The sequence below is a fragment of the Sarcophilus harrisii genome, chromosome 2, assembly GCF_902635505.1.
Source record: "Sarcophilus harrisii chromosome 2, mSarHar1.11, whole genome shotgun sequence".
Classification (NCBI taxonomy): domain Eukaryota; kingdom Metazoa; phylum Chordata; class Mammalia; order Dasyuromorphia; family Dasyuridae; genus Sarcophilus; species Sarcophilus harrisii.
The window spans coordinates 107048527-107073479 of NC_045427.1; the positions used below are offsets into that span (position 1 = coordinate 107048527).

Genomic DNA, 24953 nt, shown 5'->3' on the forward strand with positions numbered 1-24953 from the left:
CTGATGTGGAAGTGGAAATGGCACTTAAGATAAATTTTGGGAAAATCATTGGACAATGTCTACTATATATCAAACAGCTTTGTGCTAGACATGACACAATTTTGAGGGAATTAAGAGATTTTTTCCCAGAATTTCTGAAGTACACAGGAAAATACCAATTAGATGGACAAAATTTCACAACTTATTATTAACAACAAAAAACCAAACAACCACAAAAAAAGAGAGCACTATTAACTTCCAATCCATAAGTCTACTTGAACATCTACAAAAATATTTTGTGAGAATAATACATCAGATGCATTCTTCATTAAGGTATTATAAATTAGTAAACAAAGGTTTTTAAAGAGAAATAGTCTTTATTACATCACATTTTTTTCCATCACACAACTGGCCAAAGATGCAGAGAATGTAAGATCCCACTATACTGTTAGTTGATTATAAATAAATTTTTTTGATTCCTTAGAACAAAACTTCTTAAAAGGTTCTTCCAAAAGTGTCACCTATGTGTATATCATATATTTGGGCCCTCAAATATCTTTACTCTGCCAGGCCTTCAAGATGATCTAGTTTGTTGTCCAAAAGTCTGAGTCACTTGGATTTAATGAAAGATCATTTCTTAGTCTCCTGGAGCAGGGAGGGAGGAGGAGGATATCATTGATAGCCTCCAATAACAAATTTCCAATAAATCATGTTTTCTCTGTATCCCAGCTCAGTTTCTTTTGTCTCTTTAACCAAGCTTATTGCCCTTAACTCCATGATGTAATCTACTCTATTCTGTTCTTTGTTCTATATGCCTTTAAACCTATAAAAGGGAAGCTGTTTTTATGCTTGGGGTATTTGTATTAATGGAGGGAATCTATTGACCTATTTATTGAAAGGTAGCATTCCTTGCTAAAAATATGTTACCTATTTCAGTTTACCTTTTTTGTTAAAATTCAATCAAGGGAGTTATTATGATTCATATAACATTACTGCTTCTAAAGAAGCAAATGTTGAGGTTCAGCCAAAAAAGCAATTAAGATGTGGATGATGAGCAAGGATAGGCATAATATATTGTTAAAACATTAATGTTACAAGTAAGAGATGACATAAAGAAAAAATGAAAGAAATATTTGAATTTTTAAAAGATAGGCTAATTATATATGACATAACTATCTATCTCTTTTGTAAGAGATAGATATAGGTAGATGGATAGATTTAGATAGATAGATAGATAGAGTGATTGTCTGACAGGGCTTAAAGGAGAATCCTATTTATTAGGCTGTCTAGATCCAAAGTGTCTTTTGTTGAATTTATAGAGAGAAATTAGGGGAGGACAAGAAGGAAAAAGTCATACAGATTGGACAGATATGAATAAGTTTCAATCTGCTTTGTTGGATGAAATAACAATGTGGACAAGATCAAAGATCTACTAAAGTAATATAATTAACTACATTAGAAAAGTGCAAACCATAATGTCATATGGGGCTCAATGAAAAACAAATGATTACTGATGATGTAGGATAATGGTGATTTTTTTTTTTTTACTTTAAAGAAGAGTAGGAATCTAAGAGATGAAAATGGAAAAGATACCTTGGGCCTAGACAAACAGTATGAATAAAAGCAAATGCAGGATATGTTTAAAGATCGTACAAAAAAGAGAGTAGAATAAAATCAGGCTAGAAAGACATGCTGGCATCTGATTTTGAAGGACCTAGTATGTCAGGTAAAAGTGTTTGACTAAACATGCACTTGGAAGCCAATGAGGATTTTTTAGTAGAATGACATGATGATATTTGTGCATCAGATTCATCTGACAGTTAAACATAAAAAATATATCAGGCCAATTTCAATGGAATGAAACACTGAAAGTTCTGACAAACAATTACTGAAAACAACTCAGTGATTTCCACCTTCACCCTCCAGGCAAAAGCAGCCTGCAAAGAGGTTTCCTGGGATTGAAACTTCCCGTTCAATTCTTAAAGTGATCTCTACATCCTCTTTTCCCAAAGGCAAAACCCACAAATGAGTTTCAATCCAATTGATAACAAAGTTAATTCCCATTTCTCTGGGTTTGTTCCATGGTATTTTGGCTTACAAAGAAAAGAAGTGATAACTCAACAGCATAAGATCCTATCCTGTCCCACACCTGTTGATACTGCTATTGGAGAAAGAAAAAGAACAAAAAGAAACAGATTCAGATACAAGGACAGGAACTGAAACAAAATGAGCTACAGATTTTAATAACTGATAATTTTTCTTTCTTTTAGGAATTTAATAAATATCAAACACCAACGTTTCATCATCAACATACAAATCCAAAGGGGGATTTTATACCAAGCTCTGAATTTCGGTTATGTATAGTTTTTTCCCCACCAACTTTTTTGTGTGTGTAGTTCAAATTTAACATGGTAGCTCAAATATTGCTTTTCTTGTTTTTGTACTCTTCTGAACTTCCTTTTGCTCTCTTCTGTTTATTTTTTTTAATATTTCATTAACATTCGTTCTTGCTTCCTTTTTTGTTGTTGCTGCTTTTTAGGAAGACTATCACTCACTATCACTATTACTCCCTACTCACTATCATTATCCTTTTTACATTCCTCTTAACTCTACCTCTGTCCAATTAAAAAAGAAAGATTAAATCTTTCTTGTAACAAAGTCCTCCATGTTACAAATTCACATACTGGCAAAGGTCTGAAAATACATGCTATTCCTCTCATCAGTCACTTCTATCTTCTCAAGACATTTTCAATGATCACAGTTACAAAATCACAGTTGTTTTCAGATATATTTATTAAAGTGCTTCATATAGTAAGCATTTATTAAATATTTTATATATAGCACCACTCTATTAAGCGCTTAGGTTCCAAATACAAGAAAGATAAGCTCTTCTCTCAAGAAATTTACATTCTGTTGGTAGAAGAATTGCATAAAGGGAAGTTCAAAATGGCAGGAGAATGGGATGCAGAGAATGTATCTGCATGCTGCCTCTCTCTGTCTCTCTATCTGTCTCTCTGTTTCTGAACATGTCTGTCTCTCTTATTCTCTCTCTGTGGCTCTCTCATTCTCTCCCTCTGTCTCTCTTTCTTTCTCTCTCTCTCCTTCTTACTCTCTTCCTCTCCCTGCCATCCCCATCTACTTGTGTGAAGTCAAGCAAGTAATTTCACTTTTCTAGGCTTTAGATATTTCATATATGAAATGAGAGCCTTACAGTAGATGAATGTTGACATTAAGTTCTAACTTCAACACAGTATGAAGAAGATGATTTTTTAAAATTGTCTAGCAATAATTTCTTTGGAAAGATTAATTTAGCATTGACTATGAATTAGGGAAAGGAAAAACTGAAGGTAGGGAGTTCAATTAAATAATCTAGTGGAGAGGTAAACAAAAGTAAACAAAGACACAAGTAGTCACAATGGAAAGGAAGGAATGAACCTGACTTTTAAAAGGAAAAGTTGACATAATGTAGGAACTAATTAAATATGGGAAATCAAAAAGAAGATTTTAAATAAATAAACAAATAAGCCACTTCTCTTGCTCCTTTATTTTGTTTTTAATGTGATATTTTATGTCTAGATCATGTATCTATTTATGTTTATCTTGCTATGTTGTGTGAAATACTAGCCTAAATTTAATATCTGCCAAACTGCTTTTTTGTTTTCGCAGAAGTTTTTGTCAAAAGTGATTCCATTTATGATATCATTCCATTCCAGTATGACATCTTCATGAGGTTTTGAATTCTGTGCTGCTATGTTTGTATGTTTCTGTAAGTCATGTACCTAATCTATTTCACGGATCAACTTCTCTATTTTTAACCACTATTAATAATACTTACAGATAGCATTTATATAGAGTTTGCAAAATATTTTACATGTTATCTCTTATTTAAGCCTAACAACAATGTATGTTAAGTTTTATTATGATTCTCATTTTGCAGATGAGGAAACTGAGGCTAAAGAAACCTTAAGTTATTTGCTCAAGGTTACAGATTTTGAGTCTGGAGAGTATTCAAATTCAGAACTAAATATTTTTACTGATTATGGTTTGGGGGCATATTTTCAGCTTCTAAACCCTCTTCATTACCACTTCCTGCATTTTGTTACAGTCCTGTAAAAGTAATCCTTTGTTAGGTTGATTGGTTTGAAACTGGATATGTAAATTTGGCAATATTAAGCTAAACTATTAAGGTACAATCTTTTAAAACAAATTTTGAGACACAAAAATCAATTTTAAGAGGCACAAAATGTTATAAAGTTAGTAAAAATTTCTGTGTCTGAAGGCAGTTTAAAAATATTTTTGTAAAGTTACAGTATTCTTAAAAACCTTAAAGATGCCTTTAAAGAATTTTAAGAAAGATTTTATAAACTTAGACAAATGTAAAATTCATATGGAGAAACAAAGGTCAAACAACTCAAAGAAAATAATGAAAAAATTTTAAATGTGAGAAGATGAACTCTTATGAAGTTCCAGATTTCAAATTATACTACAATTAAATTATTTAGAGAATGGAATAGGATGGAGGAATAGATTAAGTATATAACATATAGCAGAAAATAAACACAGTAGCATAATGTTTGATAAACTCAAAGATCCCAGTTACTAGAAGAATGGCTGATTGAGGGAAAAAACACAATTTCTAGGAGACTGAAAAATGGTATAGTAGAAATTGGTTTAGGACAATACATCAACCACACATCAAGATAAGCTCTAAATAGATAAATGACCAAGATATAAAAGGTTACATTTTGAAACTAATTAGATGAGCAAGGAATAAATTGCCTTTCAGATTCATGAGTAGTGGAAGTTATGATTGAGCACACATAAGAGAGGAGGATCACACAAGATATAATGAAAAACTGTATTTATGTATTAGAATAGTTTTGTGTAAATCCATCTAATATAGTAATAATTAGACAAGAAACAGGTAACTGGGGGAAAAATAATTTCTCTGATAAAAGTTTCATCTAAAATATGAACTGATTTAGATTATGTGACTAGAAGCTGTTTCCCAATATATACATGGTAAAAGACTATGAACAGGCAATTTTCAAAGTAGAAAATCCAATATATTAAAATTCACATTAAAAATGCTCTAACCCATTAATAATCCAGAGAAATGCACAGTAAAACAACTTTGAGGTTCCATTACATACAGACTGCAAACATGACAAGAAAGGAAAAATGACATATGTTGGAATTGTGGGGAAACAGATACGCTAAGGCACTTTTGATGGAGCAGTGATCTGGCCTAGCCATTCTGAAAAGCAACATGGAACTATGCCCATAAAGTTTCCAAACAATGTATATTCTTTGACCCAATTATACCCCAGAAAATATTGATTTCTAGACCTAGGCCTATACCCTAAAGAAATAAAAAAAAAGAGGATTTTATAAATACAAAAATAAATCAGCTCTTTTCAATGTAGCCCAAAAAATGGAAACTAAGGAGGTATCCTCTTATTGGGCAATGGCAGGTGAATACAATGGAATATTATTTTCATAAGAAATAATAGAATTAATTATTTCAGAGGAAACTAGGCAGAATTTCAGAACAAACTGATGCAGAGTGAAGTGAGCAGAACTAGGAAAATAATTTATATTATAATAATAACACCATAGAGAAAAACATTAAAATTTTTTGACAAAGATGATATACTTAAAATGTAGGAGATACACATTTTTGAACGTGGCTAATATGAGAAATTGTTTTGCTGGATTATGTAGCTATGTATTGAGGGATTTGATTTGTAGGATTATTTCTTTCTCTATTCATTCAAATAGACAGGGGAGGGTAATAGAAAGGATATGCTAATAAAAATATTGTTACTTGAAAAACTATTAATAAAATGCTTAGAGAATCATTTAAAAGTGAACAGTGGACAAAGGGAGGAAAGGGAATGAAGTGAGGTAGCTAAAAGTCATTTTCCCTTAAAATTGTGTAAAACCATTACTTGGAAAGCATTCTGAACTTAATTTAACCTAATTTCATCTCCACAGCTAATGCTTCATTGAAGTGTCATGGACATCTAAGGCTGCTTGCCTTAAGGAGATAATATAATAATTGATATAGATAGAAAAAAATAGTCATGGTAATACTATGTCTGAAAGAAGCAATAAACTACAGATAACTACACTTGAAGAATCTGCACAATATGTGATTAAAATGAAAAATAAAATTATAAAGATTTGCAAATTAAATATTTACCATACTCATCATTTTAAAGTATAAATCCCTAAGTTTTTTGAAATTAATTTTGTCAAAATCTTTTATAAATCTCTTTTTGTACTTAAAACTGGAAAAACAATTTGCCAGGGCATAATTGAAACTATTAAGCTCATTTAGCTAAATATATCCAACAAATTTAACATAATTTTCTGTACTGTAAGTAGTTCTGACATTTAAACAATTTATCAATGATGCCTATAAATGTGGCCTACTTCTTCTTTCTACATATTTCATACAACCAATTAAATTTCACTATTATTTGAAGATCAGTACTGACCTTTGCATAGTCATTTTCTAGTTTCTTGTTAATTTGAACATCTTGTTTGCTGATATTCATTTTAAATATTTTATGATACACAGTATTCCACTAATACAAAGAAACCTCTTTTCTCCCAGTATCATATGAAAGAACTTCAACAGCTTTGCCTCAGCCTTCTTCGTCCTCTCCCCAACATATGATTGCATAAAAAACAAAAAGCTTTTATTCATTAGTAGTATCTTTATAATATTCAAAAAAGGGGTGAGAGATTCTCTAAAGAAGATTTAATTTTCTTTGATTTTTAAAAAAAGGGTATCAATCATAGTAATGAAATGACAGGAAAATTAGAAAGGTCGATACTATAATTATGAAATCTAGATTTTAAAAAATCACAAATATGGATTAATGCCATTCCTACACAAATATACAAAAGGAAAAAGTTATTTTGAAGAAAAAATAAAAACAATGAATTTCACAAATTATTCCTGAACAATTTAGAAGAAAAGAAAAAGTCAAAACCTGGAGCAATGTTTAAATGTAGGAATTTATTGCCAATTTAGAACTACTTTTAAAAAGAAGGTAAAAGAATAGAAATCAAAGACCACTGTAAAATGAGCAAGAACAAATAGAAAGAAAGATTTTTATTGTTGTTCAATTGTTTTTTAATAATTGTCTGGCTCTTTATAACTCCACTTGGGGTTTCTTTGGCAAAGACACTGCAATGCTTTGCCATTTCTTTCTCCAACTCATTTTACAGAAGAGGAGCTCAGGCAAACAGAGTCAAGTGACTTGCCCAGTCATACACTTAGTGTCTGAGGCCACAGCTCAGCTCAGGAAGATGAGTCTTCCTAACATCAGCCTGGTATTCTATTCATTGAGTTACCTATCGCAGATAGGTCAAGAAAGCAGATCTTGCTCAAGAAAGATAGTATTCCTCTCAAAACATGAAAAAAAAAACTTAATTACAATCATCTTTAGTTTTATATCTCAAATTCTATTGCATTTCACATGTCAATGCTTAGAAAGGCATTTTTATATCATGTAGGCATTGTGAAAAAGAAACCATCACTTTTAAAGGTAGAAAAACAATAGTCTTTGTTTTATCTCTTATCTTAAAGAAAAATATCTTCTGTCTGTACTTTGTCTAAATTTATTCTCTTTCCTCTGCACCACATATCCCTTTATATTATTCCTTTCTTTAGATCTGGGTTACTTAACAATAACATAGGAAATAAATGCAAAAGTTAGTAAATTACTTATAACCTCCATCCTCTTGCTCCCCAAATAGGTTTACACCCAATACATCTGCACTAGTTTATACTCATTTGGCTAAGTTTTTAAAAGGTGCAACCTTCTATTTCATCCTGTTTAATTATACTCCTATCTTCTATTTCTCACTTTTTCTTATCCCTCCTAAATCTATTTCTTCTCCAATTTCAATATGATCACAATTCCTTCAAAGTGTCATAGATTTTAGAACTGAAATGGATCTTGGAAAGTGATCTTATCCAACCCTTGATTTTTGAAGGTGAATAATCAAGAATCCTGGAGAAGTTAAGGGGTTTGTTCCTCAACTAATAGTAAATAACAACAATCCAGCAAGATAACAAAATAATTGTTTTCTGTAAACTTCTCCAAACCCAAAATCTCTAAAAAAAAAAGGGTTATGCAAAAGATACAATAAATTATAAATAAATAAATCCTCAAGATAAAGAGAAAGATCCCCAGACAAAAAATAAAAACGTTTATGAATTAATGCTGGAAGATTTTAATGCTTAAGAAGTCTCATAGTGATCTGCTTCCTCTTAAATGACCATGTACTTACTAAAGTGATAATAAGCAAAAATAGTATGGTTATTGATGCAGATCTGGCTATGAGACTACTCCAGTAACATCCTAAGTCCTATTCTCCAAATCCTGTAAGAAGTCTCAGACACTGATTCTGATTAGCCATTCAAAGGGAAGGAGAAAAGGGACTAAAATATTCTGCTAGAACACAAGATGTATTATGTGGTACTCAAAATCACAGAACAGAGAATAACTGTGTTAGGCTGAGAGGAAAGGGGACTGAAAACCTAGTTTGGATCAAGTTCTGTCCCTCTGGAAGTAGGGGCCTAAGTCTAGCTTTCTCTCATAACCTAATGGCAAGACAGCCACAGTAGTCTGTACCTCAACAGGAGGGGCAGAACCTGAAGAATGCATTCTCAAAGGTCAGTAATGTCAATAACAACTAAAAAGCTGAAAGATAAAAAATTCAAGAAATCAAGAATCAATAAAAACTCACCAACAGACAAACCAACAAAAAAGGCCATAAGTGCAGAAATAAAAATGAGTAAAATATTAAAGAGAAATAAAAGTCTTTTGAACAAATATTAAATTAAGGAAAATTAACACAGAAAGATAGAGAATACTTACTTATGAATCCCTAGAGATCATAGAACAACATCAAAAAAACTTCAAAATGGAGAGCACAAAAGAGAACTAAAATACTTAAGTAAATTAAGAATGAATTCAGATAAGAAATAAGAATTGTCAATGAAAAGTTTAGAAATACAAATAACAGAGTTTAGAAGATGGCAGAGAAAAATCTAAGAAGTTGCTTAAGCTCTCCCCAGTTTCCTTTAGAAATGACATGAAACAAAACCTTTGAACAGATTCTGTAATGACAGAACCTAAAAAGAAATCCAAGTCAACATAGCTTGAAAAGACTTCAGGAAAGGTCAGTTTCATTTGGGTGGAAAGGGAGTGCAGCACAGTGCAGATGGTGTTCAAACAAATGGGAGGGTCTTAATCTCAGCACAGATCAGTAACAGAAACCCCTAGTCCTGCCTTTGTAAAACATTAGCACAGCAGATCAGTGGTGGAGCCTCCATCTCCAGGACAGAAGGCAAACTGCCAACCCTGGAAACCAGGCAACAATAATTGGTACTAGTGCTGTGGGTGAGTCACCAAACACAAGAGACCCCTGTGCTGAAAGCCAAAGCTCAAAGTCCCCAGAGCTCAAAGCTGTACAAGCATCTTGGGACAGCATCCCCTGTGCTCAAAGAGCAGAGCTTGCCTCTAAAAGCCACAAAATAGGCAAAAAGAAAAGAAACAAACAAACAAAGAAAAAAATAAGCAAGACACAAAAAGAACTTTAACAATAAAAAACTACTATGGTGACAGAGAAGATCAAAACACCAAGTCAGAGGAATGAAATGAAGTAATATCAACATTACATGTATATGTACCAAGTGGTGTAGCATCCAAATTCTTAGAGAAATTAAGGCAGTTCCAGAAAGAAATGAATAGCAAAACTATGCTAATGGAAGACTTCAATCTCCCTTTCTCAGAATTAGATAAATCTAACCACAAAACAAACAAGAAAAAAGTTAAGAAGGAAATGGAATCTTAGAAAATTTGGATATGATGGACCTCTGGAGAAAAATGAATTTGAATAGAAAAGAATATACCTTTTTCTCAGTGATACATGGTACCTACACAAAAATTAATCATTCATTAGAGCATAAAAACATCATAATCAAATAAAGACAGAAATATTAAATGCATCCTTTTCAGATTATGATGCAATAAAAATTATATGCAATAAAGGACTTGGGGAAAAAAGAATAAAAATAATTGGAAATTAAACATTCTAATCTTAAATAATGAGTGAGTCAAAGAACAAATCATAGAAACAATCAATAATTTCATCAAAGAGATTGACAATATTGAGACTACATATCAAAACATGTAAAATGAAACCAAAGAAGTTCTTAGGGGAAATTTTATATCTTTAAATATTTATATGAATAAAATAGAGAAAGAGAAGATCAATGAAATGGGCATGCAATTTAAAGAGCTAGAAAAAGAACAGATTAAAAACCTGCAATAAAATACCAAATTAAAAATTTTGAAAATCAAAGAAGATATGAATATAACTAAAGAAAGGAAAATTATTGAACAAATAAATAAAACTAAGACGTAGTTTTATGGGGAAAACCTAATAAGATAGATAAACCTTTGGTTAATTTGATTTAAAAAAAAAAAAAGAAAACCAAATTAGGGAATCAAAAATAAAAAGGGTGAATTCACCACCAATAAAGAGGAAATTAAAACAATAATTGGGACTATTTTGCCCAATTATATGCCAATAAATATAACAATCTAAGTGAAATGAATGAATATTTACAAAAATATAAATTGCCCAGATTAACAGAACAGGACTCTCTTAAAAAAAAAAAAAAAAAAAAAAAAAAAAACAACTCCAAGGCTAAATGGATTTACAAATGAATTCTATCAAACATTTAAAAAATGATTCATTCCAATATCATATAAATTATTTGAAAAAATATATGAAGGAATGTTCAGCAATTTACTCAAGAAAGAACCTTAATGTCTGATATCTTATCCTGCCAGGTGAACTTCAAAATCTTCTCTAAGATTATTCAAATGGAAGTGATAGAGTTTCTTGGCATAACAACGGTATACTGTCCAGGCATACAACAGTGAGGTCAGCACAATGATTCTGTAGACTTTCAGTTTGGTAGTCAATTCTAACACATTTCCTCTCCCACATTTTCTTTAGAATACAATAGTCAATAATTATAGTAATCTACTACTTGATAAACCCAAAGACTCAGTTTCTGAGATAAGAACTCACCATTTGACAAAAACTGCTAGGAAAACTGGAAAATAGCATGGCAGAAACCAGGCATTGACCAACATCTGACACCCTATACCAAGATAAGGTCAAAATGGGTATATGACTTAGACATAAAGGATAATACCATAAGCAAATTAGGAAAACAAGAAATAGTTTACCTGTCCAATCTATGAAGAAGGGAAGGATTTATGACCAAACAGGAGATAGAGAACAGTATGACATGTAAGATGAATGATTTTGATTACATTAAATTAAAATGTTTGTTGCACCAAAAAAAAAAAAAAAAAAAAAAAGCCAATGCAATCAAGATTAGAAGAGAAGGAGCAAGCTGGGAAACATTTTTTATAGCCAGTATTTCTTTAAAGGCTTCATTTCCAAAATATGTAGAGAACTAAGTCAAATTTATAAGAAAACAAGTCATTCCCCAATTCATAAGTGGTCAAAGGATATTAGCAGACTGTTTTCAGATGAAGAAATTACATATGAAAAAAAATGTTCTAAATCATATTGATTAGAGAAATGCAAATTAAAACAACTCTGAGGTACCAACTCAAAACATCAGATTGGTGAAGGTAACAAGAAAAGGTGATAAATGTTGGAGGCAATATGGAAAAATTCAAAGTTGTAAACTGATCCAATGACTCTGGAGCTATGTCCAAAGGGCTATAACTATGCATACCCTGACCCTACAATATCTCTACTAGCTCTTTATCCAAAAGAGATCATAAAAAAATGGAAAAGGATACACATATGCAAAAAATGTTTATAACAGCTTTCTTTGTGGTGGCAAAGAATTAGAAATCAAGGAGATGCCTAAATGGGGAATGGCTGAACAGATCATGGTATATGATTGTAATGGAATCCTATTGTTCTATAAGAAATGATGAGCGGTCTGATTTCAGAAAAACTTGAAGACTTGCATGAAGTTATGCTGAGTGAACAGAATCAAGAGAACATTGTATGCAGTAATAGCAACATGGTGCAGATAATTAATTCTGATAGATTTTTGCTCTTTTCAGCAATACAATGATCTAAGTCTAAAAGTCTAATGATGGAAAATGCTATCCTCAGCCAGAAAAAAAAAACTATGGAATTTGAATGCAAATTGAAGCATACTATTTTTTGTTTTTGTTTTGTTTTGTTTTCTTGGTATTTTCCTCTCTTGTTCTGATTTTTTTTTAACAACATGACTAATATAGAAATATATTTAACATGATTACACATGTGTAATCTATATCAGACTGTCATCTTGGGGAGGGGTAAGGGGCAGGAGAGAGGAAAGAGAGAGGAAACATAAAAGATATAAGAATCAAAAATAATCATTAAAAATTTTAATACAAATATAAATATCAGAACAGAAAAAAAATGATAAGAATCTCTCCAAAGAGGTAGAATCTATGAGAGAGAGAGAGCACTATTCACAGCTTTAAAATACAAAATGGAAGAAAAACGAACAGGAAAAAAACTAAAATCAATAATGTTAAAAGAACATATGAACTCTATATAAGCAAAAACAACTGACATTTAAGACTAGAATTCCTAAATACATCATGAAGCATATGTTTTCCAGGGTGGGAAATGGAAAATTTAAAAAGTAGGACTATCACAATTCAGAAAATAATATGAGAAAAGTGTTTAAAAGGTCAGAGTATAAGTATGGATATGTTTATGCAAAGGATAGATCAACAAAGAATCTGTAGATTTCCAACCAAAAAAAACAAAAACAAAAACAAAGTTTCAAACTTCAAAGCATATAGTGTTTAAATTTAATAATTCAACGATTTCAAAAACAATACATTTTTCAAGCAGTTGGGGAAAGATCATCAAATATAAAGGAAAGGCAAGTTAAACAATGCAAGCTTGTTCTCCATTCACAAGAAATTTCAGGAAAGAATAGAGTAGCATATTCCAGAAAACAAAAGAAATCAATTAATAACAAAAATTACCAAAAAATTTTATTCTTTGAAGCTCAGTTAAGATCACTTTTAAAAAATGATATTTAGTAAAAGTAGAGGTAAATAGATGGTCTAACTTCTAAAGACTTCAAATAAAAGAAGCTAAACAAGAAAATTATCAAGAAAAGAATAAACAATGAAATAAAATCTCATGTTTATAAATTGCTATTTAAAAAAAATTTGATTGTGGAATAGGAGAAAGAAAAAAGGGTGCTCTAAGAATAAAAGTGAACTTCAGAAATAAATATTTAAGAAAAATTTAAGGAAATTTAATTTAAGGAAAAAAAGAACTAGAGAAGTAAAGATGAGAACTGAATAAAAATCCCATGAACTAAATCCTAGACTCCTCATAAATAAATTGATGTCTTTGTGAGAGGGATTGAGAGTGATAAGATCAATGAGTTGAAAAAGAGAGATGAAAGACAGAAGGAGGTGATGCACTCCTAAGAAATCCAAATGTGAATAATAAAAGGACAAAAATTTCTACCTTTTTTTCAGCAAGGGGTTTCATGTGCCAGAATAAGATAAAAACAATGGAAAAGGGGAGATTATATGTGGGGAGATGGGGGTGGGAGAAAGGTATCATTACCACAGAAGGTGAAAAGAAAGGTTCTATTAATGAATATTCTCATGGGAAAAGATGTGTGGGTGTGGGTGTGCATGTAAGAAGAGACTGGGACCAAATAATGGGTTTTATCTGGAGGAATTTTGTATATTAGGAACTAATCTTAGTAAAAGGGTTTAACTACCCTATATACATAGCAACCCATCCCAGGAGAGAGGATATCTAACTCCCCATGTCACTCCTACTTCAAAAAGTAAGCAAATAGTCACAAGCCCGAAAAAAGATCTCGAAAGAATTTAAAGAGGAATTTAAAAATCAAATAAGAGAAATCCAGGAAAAATTGGGGGGAGGTGGAATAAAAGCAATCCAAAAAAATTATTGGGGGGTGGAAGGTAACCAATTGAAAAAAGAAGATAAAAATATTGAGGAAGAAAATAACTTCTTGAAAATTACAATTGGTCAAGAAAAACTGAATGACATTTTAAAACACCAAGCAATAATAAAACTAGGAGAAATAGAAGAGAAACTGAAACATTTCATTAGAAAAAACAATTGATCTGGAAAACAGAGAGAAGAGACAACATAAGAATTGTCTGACTATCTGAAAGTTAAGATTTTTTTTTTAAAAAAATCTGCTTACAATATTACAAGAAATTATTAAGGAAAATTGTCCTGAAGTTCTAGAACAAGAGGGTAAAGTAGAAATAGAAAAAAAATCTACTGTTTTCCACCTAAACAAATGTCATAACCAATTTTCAAACTTCCTAATTAAGGAGAAAATAATGCAAGGAACAGGGAAAAACCAATTTAAATACTGTGGAAATATAGTCTGGATTTTAAAATACCCAGCAGCTTCTACTCTAAAAGACTGCAGGTCTCAGAACATTATATTTCAGAGAGCAAAACCTCTGGGGTTACTTTCAAGAACAATTTATTGAGCAAAATTGAGTACAATCTTTAGTGGGGAAAAAATGGACATTGATGAACTGAAAGACTTTCAAGTATTTGTAACAGAAAGATGAGAACTCATTAGAAAATTTGAGGTAAAAGATAGAGAAGAAATATAAGGAAAACATTAAAGACTATAAGGCATTCATTCATTAAGTTTAATCTGTTTACTAATTATACACAGATACACATATACACATATATACATTTTATATAATTTATATATATATTACATATATATGAAAATGTTATTAGTATTCTTAAAATTATCATCATTTGAAAGCAGGGTTGGGGCTGAGTTGTCCATGAAACAAGTGGGGATGGAGGACTGGTAATGTTGGAATCTTATTCTTATCTGGATTGAAGAGGAAACTATTTCTGGAAGGGTAGAGAAAGTTTCTGAACAAGTTGTGGTAAATGATTGTGATGGAATTCTACTGTGCTATAAAAAATGATCAGCTCTTTGACTGTAGAAAGGCATGGAAAGACTTCTACAAAATGATAGAGGACAAAGGAGGGAGAACCAAGAGAACACTGTATGCAGCAACAATAATATTGTTTTAAGAACAATTCTGAGTGAATAAGTCATTTTGACTATTATATATAAATAAATTAAAAATAAAGAACATATGAAGAAATGTAAAGATGCTATCTGCATCAGAAAAAGAACTGAAAAATATGTAGGGAATAATTTTTCATATATATGTATGTGTATATATATATACATATTGATACATATATATATAAGTAACCATTTGGTTGCCATTTCTAATGCAGGAGAGAGTGGGGAAAGAAATTTACATGGTAATTTGGTTGTATATTTGGATGGAATAGAAAATTATACTTGGTAAATTTGCAGTTTCATGTGTAATCATCTTTTTTTTTATTATAGCATCTTATAGAAATGCTTGTTTTGTTCCCCAAATTAAAAATAAAATCTTTTTTAAAAAAAGAACTTCAGGGGACAAGTCTCTCATCAATAGAATAGATTGGTCTATAGGCCAATGGAGAGCTAGGGGATTCTGATATATAATAACCTTTGCCACTTCGTTAGGCAGAGTATTCCAGTTTCATGCCTAACAGAAGGCTAATTTAAGATTCCCTAAGGACACACTTGACCCTATACAAAACAATCACTAAGTTAGAGTCCTGTTTTCTTCAGTTTGACAAATTTTTAACTCTATCCAGGTCTCATCTGGTATCTTTTCTACAAAGAAAGTGATAAGACAAGACCTTGGGGCTTGATTGAATCAGCACCAGAAATACCATCATAAAACTTTGTTATGTGTTTGACAATTGTATTCTTATATGTTTTATAAATTTATTCTTTTATAACTCTTTTACTTGTATTGGATCAGTCATTTCCATCATCCTGATGCCTGCCAGTAGGACAGCTATCAGCAGTACATCTATAAGACAGGACATGTATATTTAATAAACATAAAAAGCAGAATTACTAAGCACACCTTTTACAAACTATAATGCAATAAAAATAACAATTAATTAACCCAAGCAAAAGATACTGACCTAGAACTTTGACAATGTTAATGAATGGGTGGATCAAAGAACACATCATAGAAAGTTAGTCAATAAGCATTTTAAAGTGCCTAATATGTGCCAGTAATTGTGGTAAGCATTGGGGATACAAAGAAAGGCAAAAAATAGTCCATGTCCTTGAAAAATTTATAATCTAAATTGGAATACAAGGTGACAGGGAATATAAATACACATACACAGTATTAAATGAAATCAATAAACAGAAGGCTTGCACTAGCATTAAGGATATCGGAAAAGACTTCTTAAAGAAGATGGGACTTTGGCTGGGACTTGATGGAAGGCAGGAGGTAGAGATAAGGAGGGAAAGTATTTGTGGAGAGGACAAACGGTGAAAATGCTGGAGTGTGGAGTTGAGTTGTTTTGTGTGAGGAAAACGAATGAGAAATGAGAGAGAAAAAAAAATTTGCACAACTATAGCAGTCATCTGAGGAAAAGTTTTATCTTTAAAAACATACATTCGTATAAGGTAGGGAAAAATCAACCAAATCACCCAACTCTATTTCACGTGATATGTACCAAAATATTTATAGCAATATTTCTGTGATAAAGAATTGGAAAGAAAGTAGATGCTCAATGACTGGAGACTGGCTAAACAATGAACATGGAAAGAACAACCATTCATGCCAGAAAAGGTACTTGGTAGAGGCAATGTTTAGTAGCAAACATTTTAGATTTGAGCTATTCTCCCAAAGGGCCTCCTAGTTTACGGGGATTTGTTTATTCTTCCATTCATACTATATCTTCTTAGTAAATATCCCATTTTGAAAGTTAATTGGAGTTAATTGGTTGTATATTAGTATACTAATCACTGATAACTGATTTTGGGGAAAATATACCTCACTATACATCAAGCATACTCCTAGAATCTTTAAGGGGGAGATCTTGTTGGCTATGTTCTCAGTACTCTCAACCTGCCATTGTATGTGTGGTTGTAAGACCAAGTCCAAAGACTTTCTAAATTATATTTTATTCTAATTAGACATTGCTAGTTAGGGATCTGACATTTTATTTTGTAGGTCTAAGTTTGAGTTTTAGGAAACAGGTAAATGGAAATTCTAGAATTATGTATCTTTTCATTTCTTATTTAAATAATGATAAAAGTCTTTTTTGTCTGGAGGAAATGCATACAGTTTAGGAGAAAAGACTCTAACTAGCCTCTTTGATGTTATAGATTGCCAAGTTTTTATTCCAAAGATGATTAAAGTGAAAACTATTCTACCATTTCTAGATCTTTTTTTTTTTTCCATTTTCCAGAAAGAAAAAAGAACACTTTGGTTCTAGGCAAGTAATTAAAATTTTTAAAAAGCCTGGCAATTCTATTTTCCCAGTCTAGTAATATCAAATGACAGGTTTATAAATTAACTAAGAGCATTTCTGTATTATTTTTGCTTCTACCACATTCCTGGAGGTAATATGGAAATTTACCTCAAAAGGAAAAAAAACCATTTTGTAACATCGTTATTACTGTCCAATATTGGGCAATACTAAAAAGGTAGTTGTTGTTTATATAGTGGTTTACAGAGACCTTTATGTACTTTGTCTCCTTTGATGCTGACATCAGTTGAAATAAATGAAGAAGAGGAGCAAAAACATATGTTCTAATATGGTGATGCAGGAGTATTAGAAATAGATGCAAAGGCAAGGAAGAAAGATAAACCTGTCATCTTATGGTTTGGTGCTTATAAGTGGTGAAAGATTTAGTTAGATGCTACTGAAGTGTGTTCCAAAAGAATGGTCTCTACACTTTTCTGATCACATACATTTATTTGGGAACTTACATTCCCAATAGGCATATATTCACTTATACATTACTTATATATGCTGTTATACTAAAGATGAAGGGCATGGTTTTAGAGAAATCTAAAAAGATTTCAATCAACAAATGAATGTTTATTACATGCCCACTATGTGCCAGGGGCCCTCAAGAAGCTTATATTCTAATGGGTTTGTATGAAATGATGCAGTTTCCTAGACAGAAGCAGGAGAAAAATTTATAAAACAATAAGTTTGAAAACCATAAGAACTCGGATCTGTGCAACAGCAACCACAATTCCAGAGGACTGATTAAAAAGCATACCAACCGCCTCCTGGATTCAGAGTTTAGAATAAAATGCATGTTTTTTTTTTAATATGGCCAATGTGGAAATTGGTTTTTCTTGACTGTGTATACTTGATATTTTTTGTTATATTTTTAAATACAGAAGAGGCTAGATAATTGTGGGTGAATTTTAGAAATCTGGCAAGAACTAAGAATAGTGTCAAAAAGACTAAAGCAATAGAAAAAGTTCAGTCTTGAACTTGAATACAATTAATGTTTGGAAGTAATAAAAATGGTTGGGGCAGAGGTCAACTGTCAAAATTCAGGAGATATAACTATTAATGTCAAATCTCAGCTCTAAAAATAATAATATTAATAATAATGTATAAATCCTTCTGGTTACTTCTCTAACAAAGAAAATTACCTTCATACTGTGAACATAGAATGGACATTATCAAGAGGGAATTCAGAGCCAAGACAGAGAAAATTACAAAAGAACCCTAGTCACATCATATAGGTTCAAATCCCCAGGATAATCCACTGAGATTCCAAAGGAATGAAAAAAATCTAATAGATATGATTGAGCAAATATAATTTCCATTTTTAAAAAAAGGAAATAGTAAATTCATGAAAATATTGAGTTATAAACTTCATATTGACACTTGGAAAATCTCCAGATTTAGGAAGAGACAGTTTGCAGTTCTATAGAAATAACTCTATAGCACTAAATATTAGCATAAATTATTAAGAATAAATAATATCCAATTAACCTAATTTCTACTTTTGAGATAACTACTAGGCTGATAGACAATGGGAATAACTGGGGAAAAACCTTGATTTCAGCAAAATAACTGACAAAACCTTTTTGTAAAGATGAGGATAAGCTCACATTCCCTGAGCTTGAACCCCTTTCCCTCTATACTCTATAGAGGTCATAGATTTTATGGGTATATATTTGTACCACCTAAATACTGCTTTCTTAAAGCTAATTATGTCTGGTTGAGAGATATCAACTGATAATAAGGGCAAATAACATATAGGAAGAGGCTTGTGACTTATAGTTCTAGAAAAGACATTCCCAACCCCTCTAGGAAACTCCTTAGACTTAAGAGGGGACATAGCAGCTGAGCTCTAGTGACCTGTCACGTTAGTGCAAGTTGGAGCTGGGATAATCACCTTAGAGCTAGAATTTCCAAAGATAAAATAGCATATTTATTCTTATGGCAGAAATAAGTTACATTGAATTTTAATGTTACCTACTTAATGATTTGAGAAATATCGTATACAAATATAATCACAAGAAATCAAGCTTCTCTCCACAATTGTATTATACTTTGATGAAGTACCTTTAATGAAAAGTTGACTATGTCACAGATTGAAAGGTCCATAATACAAAAGCTAAACCATAAATCAGATATTTAAGTATAGAATAAATCTATCATTTATAAATGAGGTACAAAATCCCAAATAAAAACATTTATTAAAAGAAGCTACAGAGTAGTAGTATTGCTCCCAAACCCAATCCTGCTATATTATATAGTATCAAAGTATAATATAGAATAAAGTTCCTGTATTTAAGGAAATTTTGTAATTAGTCTACTTTTTATTAGAAAGTATTATTCTAAACTGATAACCAAGTCTTTTTTTAAATTCCAAATAATCATTTTTTAAAAATTATCTTTTAAAAGTGGTCTATTTAAAGCTGCTACTCCTCTTATCCTAATATATACTTAAATGCATCATAAAATTCTAATTAAAGTGTTTAAAGGGAAATTTGACTCAAACATTTCTTCATATATTTGAGCAAATTAAGAACTATATCTTACTCTAGGTGTCAGAGATAACCCAATACGAATTAAATTGGTTTTAGAAATAAATATAAAATGATACCCAAAGCTAAGATGACAACCAAATTCTCATTTGTTCAAATAAAAGAAAAAAACTGGCACTCCTGAATCCCATAAGAAATAATATGAAGCCATTTGGTTGAGGAATAAATGAAAAATATAGTTACAGGATACTATAGTGAAAAGTGTTAGAACTGTACTCAGGAGAAACCTCGATTCAGATCCTGACTCTGACATTGCTAATGTTATAGATCAGTGAGTCTCAATTTCCTCTTCTATAAAATGGAGATGATAATAATACTAATTGTACTTCCTTCATAGTGTTTGCATAAGAATCAAATTGGATAATGTATGTGAGATGTTTTGTAAGCCTTGAAGTGTTATATAAATATTAATTATGATTAAAAAGATAACATTGACATAAACCCTAAATCAGGAAACACAAATGATCTTGAGTTATATGAAAAATGTCATTCTATTAAATTTCAGTTTCATTTTATTGTAGAAGGCTGTATTGCAATCTACTTCCTTGATTTCATTCTTTGCATCTGATAAACAGCTGACATTTACCAACACCTACAGTCTTCAGGGTAAAACTCACATTCTTGAACTGACAACAGATCCTGTTAACAAATCCATTAATCGTTCATGAGGAGGAACAAAAGTACGTGGAAGGAGTCAATCAATCATTGGGGTATTTATGAAGCACCTGTTATAGTTCTGTGCGAGGTGCTGGGGATAAGAGTACAAAGAATGAAACCACTGCTACTGGCAAACAGCTGATATTCTAAGCTTATATATACAAGTGCATCTAAAAATATATACAGCATAAGTGCAAAGTTAACAAATGTGCCAAGATGGACCCACACTTAACACCATATACCAAGATAAGATCAAAATGGGTCCATGATTTAGACATAAAGAACGAGATTATAAACAAATTGGAGGAACATAGGATAGTTTATCTCTCAGACTTGTGGAAGGGGAAAAAATTTGTGACTAAAGACGAACTAGAGACCATTATTGATCACAAAATAGAAAATTTTGATTACATCAAATTAAAAAGCTTCTGTACAAACAAAACTAATGTAAACAAGATTAGAAGGGAAGCAACAAACTGGGAAAACATTTTCACAGTTAAAGGTTCTGATAAAGGCCTCATTTCCAAAATGTATAGAGAGCTGACTTTAATTTATAAGAAACCAAGCCATTCTCCAATTGATAAATGGTCAAAGGATATGAACAGACAATTTTCAGATGATGAAATTAAAATCATTACCACTCATATGAAAGAGTGTTCCAAATCATTATTAATCAGAGAAATGCAAATTAAGACAACTCTGAGATACCACTACACACCTGTCAGATTGGCTAAGATGACAGGAAAAAATAATGATGAGTGTTGGAGGGGATGTGGGAAAACTGGGACACTGATACATTGTTGGTGGAGCTGTGAACGAATCCAACCATTCTGGAGAGCAATATGGAATTATGCCCAAAAAGTTATCAAACTGTGCATACCCTTTGACCCAGCAGTGTTTCTACTGGGCTTATACCCCAAGGAGATACTAAAGAAGGGAAAGGGACCTGTATGTGCCAAAATGTTTGTGGCAGCCCTGTTTGTAGTGGCTAGAAGCTGGAAACTGATCAATTGGAGAATGGTTGGGTAAATTGTGGTATATGAATGTTATTGAATATTATTGTTGTAAGAAATGACCAGCAAGATGAATACAGAGAAGCTTGGAGAGAATTATATGAACTGATGCTAAGTGAAATGAGCAGAACCAAGAGATCATTATATACGTCAACAACGATACTGTATGAAGATGCAATTTCATGGAAGCGGATTTCTTTGACAAAGACCTAATTCAGTTTCAATTGATCAATGATGGACAGAAGCAGCTACACCCAAAGGAAAAAAAAAAACACTGGGAAATGAATGTAAACTGTTTGCATTTTTGTTTTTCTTCCTGGGTTACTTCTACCTTCTGAATCCAATTCTCCCTGTGCAACAAGAAAACTGTTTGGATCTGCACACATACATTGTATCTAGGATATACTAGGACATATTCAACATATATAGGACTGCTTGCCATCTAGGGGAGGGGGTGGAGGGTGGGAGGGAACAATCAGAACAGAAGGGATAATGTTGCAAAAAAAAAAATTACCCAGGAATGGATTTTGTCAATAAAAAGTTACTATAATAAAAAAACAAACAAACAAACAAACAAACAAACAAAAAACAAATGTGCCAAGAGGTTAAAAAAGAGTGGCTAGGGAGGGATCAGTCAAGACTCCATACTGAAGGTACCACTTAAGCTGTATCCTAAAGGAAGAGAAGGACTCTATGAGGTAGCGTGGAGAAAGGAGTACATCTGGACATGGGGAGCAAAGCATGGGGATGTCATGGGTGAGGAAGTAAGGGAATGTTAGTTGGGTTAGATCTCTAAATTCAAAGCAGGAGCTGAAGGTCAGGGGACAACCTGAAAATATATATCACTCAAGAAAATTCCATATCCAATAAAACAACTAATAAATATTTGCATGCAATTTACCAATTGTTCCTCCCCTTTCCAAACATCCCCTCCCTTGTTGGACTCTTGACAGTTCCTTTTAGAAAGCTTGTTTTGATCATATTCTAAACTCAAGAAGAGAGTTCAAATCTGACCTCAGACACTTAATAGCTTTGTGACCCTGAGCAAATCACTTAAACTATTTCCTTGTTTCCTCTTCTATAAAATGGGAAAAACAATGGCATCTATATCCTAGAGAAGTTTGTGAAGCTAAGATGAAAGAATAATGGTAAGCCATTTAGCACAGAGCTTGACACATAGTAAGCACTAGTTATAGCCAGCTAAAAGTACTTGGTATACCATTGTTCTTAACTGTTGCAAATATTTGTCATTAGCTATATTTTGCTTTTTTGTTATTTTTTCCCCTAAAGTTCATTTTCCAGCATGTCTTTTTGATTAAACATATCTTGAAGACAAGAATTGTTTGCTTTTGTAATATATCATTATTCTACTTAAGACCTATGCAAACAATGGGTACTAAATAATGTTGATGGATAAATCAAATTTCTAAATAAGAATTTGTAGAATTTATAGTTTGAAGATAAAGGATTTTTTCCCCAAGGAATGAGATGAGGCTTGACAGAACAGGCATTGCCTAGTGCTACATAAATACCTGGCATACTAAATGAACAAACTATTCTACTTCTCATATTTCTCAGGAAAATGAAGCCCATAATAAAATCCACACCATTTCATCAGGTGATGATTAAACCACTGAACTGCCTGGAGGATTGTGTCTTGGTGAGCCTGAAGTATGTGAAATATTATAAAGTGAACAGAATCTTAAAGGATAGTATCTATCTACCCCCATTCTACAAAAAAAGTACATCTTGGATTTAAATGTTTTTCGCTGAATGTAAGTTTGCTATTGGATATTTATTTATTGTTTATGTATTTATTGGATCTAGACAACACAATACTCAGTCTCCATGGCACTGAGAACTCTGACCACAGTATTTTTAAATAATAGCACGCTAATAAATAAAGCATTGTAGAAAGCACAGGTAAAGGAAAAATCTAATAAAAGTAAAGACAACACAAAGCGGGTAGCACTTTGGTATGAACAGAAGGCTATTTCTACAGACCCACTTTGAATTCTATTGCTTCCTTACAACAATTGTGAATGACTGTGATTGAGAGCAAGGTGCTTCAGTATTTAATAGGTCTTTGCCATCACTGATACAGGTAATCGCTCCAATGACACTGACGTAATCTATGATGTGGGATTTGTCACCAAATGATGGCAGTACCAAAAGTTGTAGTTCTATCATGTGAAGAATTCACAATGGCCATTCTCTTTGGCAAAAGGTAGGTTTATTTAGGGGAACAGGTTACAGGAAAAATGAAGGGATACAATAGACATTGGAAATGGTAAATATGAAATAGAGTGGGAGAGCATATGAAAGACAAGTTTCTCAGTGGAACTCACAATTATCTAGTAGAAAGGAAGCACACCATGAGGTTGGGGTATGCCCTTAGTTAAATCCTAAAAGGGACTTAGTTGTTATGGGCCAGAACTCTGCACTTGAAACAAAGGATTCTTACAAGGTACTAAGTCAGTGGAATTGATAGAGACAATATTTAACTAATTTAGCATGGTTCAGTATGATTGATTTAATCCTACAAGAAGATGTTATGGTCAGAACTTGAAACAAGGTACTAAGTGGAACTGAGGAGACATTGGTTAAATCTAGTTTAGCATTGATTTAATCCTACAACAAATAATAGTTTCCTAGTGATATAATGATTGGTTTGTACTCAGTGTGGGGCATATAAGCTAGAAGCTCTGGGGGCCAAAGAGAGAAGTGGACAGAAGGCTGGAGGCTGAAGGCTGGAGCACAAACTCTTGGACTCTTACAGATTTATCCCTTCTCACACCACCATAGTGGATGGCTCTCCTCCTTCGCTTCTCCACTGAAACCAAGACTCTGGAAGGCTCCAGAAAACTAGCTGAGCCCCACTGAAGGATATAAGACTTTGAAGGAGCCAATAAAGGATTTGGACTTTAACACCTGGCTGCACTCATGGTGATTACTGAACTGAAAGGAAGGCTGCCTCCAGAGACCCCAAGAAAACCTCAACAGAGAACATTACATCTTAGAGAAAACATTACACTAAAAGAGTTAGTTAACTGTAAGGAGGAGAAGTAGGCTTGAGAAGCATAGTAGAGTTAGGGGAGATACCTTGTGGTATGGGGGAAGAGAAAGGAGAAAGGCACCATGAGGCAGAATTCTATGACAGCTGACCCCCCCCCCCCAAAAAAAAAAGACAGCAGCCATGATAGATTTTATAGGGAACAGATTTTATAGGAAAAATTTAGCCTCAGAGTATGATTTCTGACAGGGAATGGCAAGATGAGAG

The 24953-nt window shown here is 32.3% G+C and overlaps 1 protein-coding gene and 1 long non-coding RNA gene across 6 annotated transcripts in view; one reads left to right on the plus strand and one right to left on the minus strand.

Moving 5' to 3' along the window:
- WDPCP (WD repeat containing planar cell polarity effector) overlaps nucleotides 1–24953 on the minus strand; it is a 363046-nt gene that overhangs the window by 275461 nt on the left and 62632 nt on the right. The window lies entirely within an intron of this gene.
- Nucleotides 3186–23396, plus strand: LOC116421380. The gene is made up of 2 exons (XR_004231725.1): nucleotides 3186–3745; nucleotides 23252–23396. It is a non-coding gene; the product is annotated as an uncharacterized LOC116421380 (long non-coding RNA).